This window comes from Scyliorhinus canicula, unplaced genomic scaffold (assembly GCF_902713615.1).
Source record: "Scyliorhinus canicula unplaced genomic scaffold, sScyCan1.1, whole genome shotgun sequence".
NCBI lineage: Eukaryota > Metazoa > Chordata > Chondrichthyes > Carcharhiniformes > Scyliorhinidae > Scyliorhinus > Scyliorhinus canicula.
The window spans coordinates 20,446-26,585 of record NW_024055654.1 but is presented as its reverse complement, the minus strand read 5'-3'; positions in this window follow the sequence as shown (position 1 = coordinate 26,585).

The window sequence follows — 6,140 nt, the reverse complement described above, 5'->3', positions numbered from 1 at the left end:
ACATTGGCCGTAAGTTGCCTGCCCTTCACAAACCCCGTCTGGTCTTCCCTTATCACCTCAGGGACACAGCCCTCTAGCCTTGAGGCCAATATTCTGGCCAACAGTTTGGCATCCACGTTCAATAGGGAGATTGGCCTATATGACCCGCATAGCTCAGGGTCCTTCTCCCGCTTCAGGATCGAGGCCTGTGACATTGTTGGGGGAAGGGCACCCTGCTCCCTTGCCTCATTAAATACCCTCACCAGCAGCGGGCCCAGCATCTCCGAGAACTTCTTATAAAATTCAACTGGGTAGCTGTCCGGTCCCGGGGCCTTACCCAATGCCTGGCCTCCAGCCCCTCTACTATTTCTTCAATTCCAATCGGGGCTCCCGACCCCTCCACCAGTCCTTCCTTCAACTCACCCAGAAACTGCCTCATCCCCTCTACCCCATCTGGGGTTCTGACTCATATAACTTGCTATAAAACTCCTTAAACACCCCAATCACCCCTGCTGGGTCCAAGACCGGGTTCCCACCTCTGTCCTTCACTCTTCCAAGCTCCCTGGCCGCCTCCCTTTTCCTCAGCTCGTGCGCTAGCATCGTACTGGCCTTCTCACCATACTCGTATACCGCTCCCCCCTCGCCTTCCTCAGTTGCTCCTCCGCCTTCCCTCCAGATAACAGCTCAAACTCCATTTGTAGCCCCTGCCACTCCTTCAATAACCCCGCCTCCGGGTCCTCCGAATATGTCCTGTCCACCTGGAGTATTTCCCCAACTACCCTATCCCTCTCTGCTCGCTCCACCTTTTCCCTATGGGCCCGTATCGACATTAACTCCCCCCTAACCACTGCCTTCAGCGCTTCCCAAACCGTTGCTGCCGAGACATCCCCCGTGTCATTTATTTCCAAATAGTTCTGGATAGATTCCCTCACACCCCCTTATCCGCTAACAGTCCCACACCCAACCTCCATTGCGGGCGCTGCCCTCTCTCCTTACTCACCCGTAAATCCACCCAATGTGGGGCATGGTCCGACAGAGCAATTGCCGAATATTTGGTATCAACCACCCCCACCAGCAGAACCATGCTCAGAATAAAGAAGTCGATCCGGCAGTACGCTTTGTGCACATGGGAGAAAAAAAGAAAATTCCTTCACTCTTGGCCGTCCGACCCTCCACGGGTCTACCCCACCCACCCCCACAATTTACTCCATGAACCCTTTAGTTCCTTTGCTACTGCTGGCACCCTCCCTGTCGTTGACCTCAAACCCCCCACCTCACCATGATGAACTTGCCCCCACATCCACCACTATTCTCCCTGCCTCAAATGCCACCCGTTTGTTGGTCAGGATAGCGACCCCCCCTAGTCTTAAGAGTCCAGCACGGAATGAAATACTTGGCTGACCCATCCCTTCCTCAATCTGGTCTGATCTATTGCTCTCAGGTGTGACTCCTGTAACATTGCCACTTTCGCCTTCAATCCCTTCAAATGTGTGAACATGTGAGCCCTCTTAACCAGCCCATTCAGCCCTCTAACGTTCAATGTACTGATCACCCTTAGGCCAGCCTCCAGCTCGCATCCCTCACCTCCATTGGCCCGCCTTCGGGCATCCACTGTCCTCGACCTCCCCTTTTGTCTCTCAGCAATAGTTTCTCCTCTGTCAGAAGAGCAGCTCCCGCTTCCCCCTCCGCCCCACTTTAGCAGCACAAGAATCCCAACCCCCCTTAACAAACTTACCACCTGCTCACCACCCCCTCCCCACTGCACTTCCTTCTTCTTGGACGACCGTTTCTGGTCCACGGCTCCACATACTGGTGGGGATTTCTCCTCACTGTCTCACTCTCCACCGATGTTTCTAATAGAATTCCGAAACAAATCGGGAGAAAAGGTTCAAAAGGTCCGTCACGAGTGGGAGCTCCCAAATGCGCGACCTCCTACTCCATGGCCGCCATCAGAAGTCAAAAGGATGAAATTTAGAGACAGTTTGGTGTTGTGGGCTTGTGGAAGGGAGGGAAGCAGCAGAGGCAGCTGATCGGATTGACTCAATCTCAGTCACAAAGAAGCTCAACAAGCTCCTCACACTTCTTGTTGGAAATGAGGGGAGAGCGAGAGTACTTCAAAAGGAACTAACTTGTGTCAGAGACAGCGCCGGCCCTAGGGTTGCTGGCGCCCCGGGCAAGCTGAACTTCGGTGTGAACACGCTGGTGTCTCAGCAGTGTGGATGACTCAGTGAATCCCTTCCCACACTCGATGCAGGTGAACAGTCTCTCCCCAGTGTGAACTCGCTGGTGACTCAGCAGGTTGTATGATTGAGTGAATCCCTTCCCACACGTGGAGCAGGTGAACGGTCTCTCCCCAGTGTGAACTCGCTGGTGAATCAGCAGGTGGGATGACCGAGTGAATCCCTTCCCACACGTGGAGCAGGTGAACGGTCTCTCCCCAGTGTGAACACGCTGGTGAATCAGCAGGTGGGATGACCGAGTGAATCCCTTCCCACACGTGGAGCAGGTGAATGGCCTCTCCCCAGTGTGAACTTGCTGGTGTTTCCGCAGTGTGGATGACCGAGTGAATCCCTTCCCACACGTGGAGCAGGTGAACGGTCTCTCCCCAGTGTGAACACGTCGATGAGTTTCCAGGTTGGATGGGTAAGTGAATCCTTTCCCACAGTCCGCACATTTCCACGGTTTCTCCTCAGTGCGGCTGCATTTCTGTCTCATGGGGCCTGATGATGTGTACGGTTTCTCCCCACTGTGAATGATGCTTTTTCCTTCCATGTTCAAAATCTGCTGATATTCCGGATATGATAAATTGAGAACTCTGTCAGATCCTGATGTGATGCTTGGTTTGAGTTTCCGGACTTTGAAGCCTCCCCTTCGAACACCCTGTGAAACTGATTGAAAACAGAAAATAGGGAGTGAGAGAGAACCCACAAAACACAAAGACAGGTTGTGAAATTGAGCTGAATGAATCTGGTCATTTGTGGGGCCGGCACTGGGAAAAAGTGACCATGAAAACTGCTGGATTGTTATAAAAACCCAACTGACCTCTTTGGGAGGAGTGAGAGAGAGGTGAAGAGGGATTTTGTACATCTACAAGTCATATTAAAGAGGATAGATGGCAAAGCAAATTCGATCTTGAGCTTCATAAACAATAAACGAAGAGATAATGCTGGAACATCTCAGCACGTCTGGCAGCATCTGTAGGAAGAGAAAAGATCTCATGTTGAGTCCAGATGGTCCTTTGTTAGTTCTTTTCTCTCCCTACAGATGCCGCCAGACCTGCTGAGATGTTCCAGCATTTTCTCTTTGGCTTCAGATTCCAGCATCCGCAGTAATTTGCTTTTATTCATAAACAGTAATATTGATCCCAAAACTATGCTTCTGGCGGCACGGTGATTAACACTGCTGCCTCACGGCGCCAGGGACTCGGGTTCAATTTCGGCCTTGGTGATTGTGTGTGTGGAGTTTGCACTTTCTCCCCGCGTCTGCGTGGGTTTCCACCCGGTGCTCAGGTTTCCTCTAACAGTCCAAAGAAGGGAAAGTTAGGTGGATTGGCCTTGATAAATTACCCCTTAGTGTCCAGGGATGTGCAGGTTAGGTGGGACTATGGGGTTACAGGGACAGGGTAGGGGTGTGGGCCTAGACAGGGTGCCCTTGCAGAGAATCATTGCAGACTTGATGGGCTGAATGGCCTCCTTCTGCATTGTAGGAATTCTATGGCTCCAATTCTATTCTATGAATCTTTATAAAGCTCTGGTCACCACTTTTCAGGAAGGATTTGAAGGTTCTTGGAGAAGGTGCAGAGGAGATTTACCAGAATGGATCCAGCAAAGGAGGTTGAGGGGAGATTTGATTCAGGGACACAAGATTATGCCGGATTTCCATTGGGTGGACAAAGAAACTCTGTTTCCATTCACTGATCGTACAAGCAGTCGGGACACAGATTTAAAGTTCTGGGTAAAACCTGGTGTTGGAACCAACAATTCTACGGACACGGGCTTGTAGGATTAGAATAGCGGTTTTAATATACTCTCAACAGAGCCAGCGGTTAGCCATTGAACTTTCAGTAAACTGGCCGGCTGACCATGTGGCACTGATCTTTATACAGCAGCTCCAGGGAGAGGAGTCCTGTGCGGAACCAAGGGAGAAGCCCAGTACAATTCTCGAGCATTCCAAGAGCTACTCCCCCTGGTGGTCAGATAGTGCAACTGCACTTACAATATAGGCACATGTGTCTACAGATTATAATCCGGTGTGAATCACACTCACCACACCTGGAGTGAACGATATAAGATCCGGAGGGGTCTTGACAGAGTGGATGTGGAGAGGATGGTTCCTCTTGTGGGAGAATCTGGAACAAGGGGGTCACTTGCAAAATGAGGGGTCATCCATTTCAGATGGTGATGAAGATATTTTTCTCTCTTGAGGGTTGTAAAACAGGAGGTGGCACAGTGGTTAGCACTGCTGCCTCACAGCACCAAGGATCCAGGTTCAATTCCGGCCCTGGGTGACTGTGTGGAGTTTGCACATTCTCCCTGTGTCTGTGTTTCCTCCGGGTGCTCCGGATTCCTCACAGAGGTCAAAGATGTGCAGGTTAGGTGGATTGGCCGGGTTAGGTGGATTCGCCGGGTTAGGTGGATTGGCCGGGTTAGGTGGATTAGCCAGGTTAGGTGGATTCGCCGGGTTAGGTGGATTGGCCGGGTTAGGTGGATTTGGCCAGGTTAGATGGATCGGCCAGGTTAGATGGATTGGCCGGGTTAGGTGGATTAGCCAGGTTAGATGGATTAGCCAGGTTAGGTGGATTGGCCAGGTTAGGTGGATTAGCCGGGTTAGGTGGATTGGCCAGGTTAGGTGGATTGGCCAGGTTAGGTGGATTGGCCGGGTTAGGTGGATTTGGCCAGGTTAGACGGATTGGCCGGGTTAGGTGGATTAGCCAGGTTAGATGGATTAGCCAGGTTAGGTGGATTGGCCGGGTTAGGTGGATTAGCCAGGTTAGATGGATTAGCCAGGTTAGGTGGATTGGCCGGGTTAGGTGGATTAGCCGGGTTAGGTGGATTGGCCGGGTTAGGTGGATTGGCCGGGTTAGGTGGATTGGCCGGGTTAGGTGGATTGGCCGGGTTAGGTGGATTGGCCGGGTTAGGTGGATTGGCCAGGTTAGATGGATTGGCCGGGTTAGATGGATTAGCCAGGTTAGGTGGATTGGCCAGGTTAGGTGGATTGGCCGGGTTAGGTGGATTTGGCCAGGTTAGATGGATTGGCCGGGTTAGGTGGATTAGCCAGGTTAGGTGGATTGGCCAGGTTAGGTGGATTAGCCAGGTTAGGTGGATTGGCCGGGTTAGGTGGATTGGCCGGGTTAGGTGGATTGGCCGGGTTAGGTGGATTGGCCGGGTTAGGTGGATTGGCCGGGTTAGGTGGATTGGCCGGGTTAGGTGGATTGGCCGGGTTAGGTGGATTGGCCGGGTTAGGTGGATTGGCCGGGTTAGGTGGATTGGCCGGGTTAGGTGGATTCGCCAGGTTAGGTGGATTGGCCAGGTTAGATGGATTGGCCAGGTTAGGTGGATTAGCCAGGTTAGGTGGATTAGCCAGGTTAGATGGATTGGCCGGGTTAGGTGGATTAGCCAGGTTAGGTGGATTAGCCAGGTTAGGTGGATTAGCCAGGTTAGATGGATTGGCCGGGTTAGGTGGATTAGCCAGGTTAGGTGGATTAGCCAGGTTAGGTGGATTAGCCAGGTTAGGTGGATTAGCCAGGTTAGGTGGATTAGCCAGGTTAGATGGATTTGGCCTTTCTAAATTGCCCCTTCGTCTCCAAGGACGTGGATGTTGGGTGGGGTTATGAGGATGGAGTTGGCACGGGTGGGGTGGGCTTGGGTGGGGTGCTCTTTCAGAGGGTTGGTGCAGACCCGATGGGCCCCTTCTGCACTGTCGGGATTCTATGACTTTGGAACTTCCGTCCTTAAAATGCAGTGGAAGCAGAGTCCTTGAATATTTAAAAAAAAAAAAATTTAAAGTGCCCAATTCATTTTTAACAATTAAGGGGCAATTTAGCGTCACCAACATTGTACTCTGTACATCTTTGGGTTGTGGGGGACGAAACCTACACAACCACAGGGAGAATGTGCGAACTCCACACAGACATAGAACAGTACAGCACATAACAGGCCCTT